Consider the following 800-nt stretch of genomic DNA (forward strand, 5'->3'; position numbering starts at 1 on the left):
TAGTTGCTAGAGTGTTGGCTTCCCACCCGGCGGGCTCGGGTTCAAATCCCGGCAGTGGCAGAGAATTTTCAGAGACTGCCCGATCCCTGCTTGAATATTGTGTGGAGGACATTTCAAGCGCAACACTCCGTCCGTCGGATGGGACGTTAAGACGTTAAGCCTTTGCGCCTTTCGTTAAGAGCACACTAACGCCGACGCCGGTATCTCTCCACCCTTCCTTCCACACCCTTCCCTCATGGCGCAAATGACCTCAGCTAGCGCCAAATGGGATAGCGCCAAATTAATCTGCCGTTCCAACAACTTCTGGGACAGGCTCGCTAAGGAGGCCATTGAAATTAGGCTTAATAAAAATAATTTCAATAGGGACACTGGATACAAAATTAGCAATGCGTGGAATCCCATTTTAAAGAAAATTAAAAATCATAGAACCCCACCGTTTCATAAAAATTCAGATTTTTCCGGCCGATCAGGGGTAACTTAATTGTTGCAATTTGTTTATAGTTACTTATAAACATTCTTTAATCAGTAAAAATTTATTATTCACCCTGAGGACGATGAACGAGGCGTTCATTGAAACGTTGGTGCCTATAAATCAAATCAACCGGTGGAAATCCCGAGAGGACTTCACTCAATTAATACGCCGGGAAAGAATCTCATCATATTTTACATTCCTCTACGGGGAGGAAATACACCGCAACATACGCCTGTTGGAGAAACTGCGAAAGGAAAAGGGATGACTTCTTAGTTCTCTTGCTTTCCTTTTGAGATGTCGCGATGAAGAAACTATACCTAAATTCGCC

The sequence above is a fragment of the Ischnura elegans genome, chromosome 9 (genome assembly GCF_921293095.1).
Source record: "Ischnura elegans chromosome 9, ioIscEleg1.1, whole genome shotgun sequence".
Classification (NCBI taxonomy): Eukaryota; Metazoa; Arthropoda; class Insecta; order Odonata; family Coenagrionidae; genus Ischnura; species Ischnura elegans.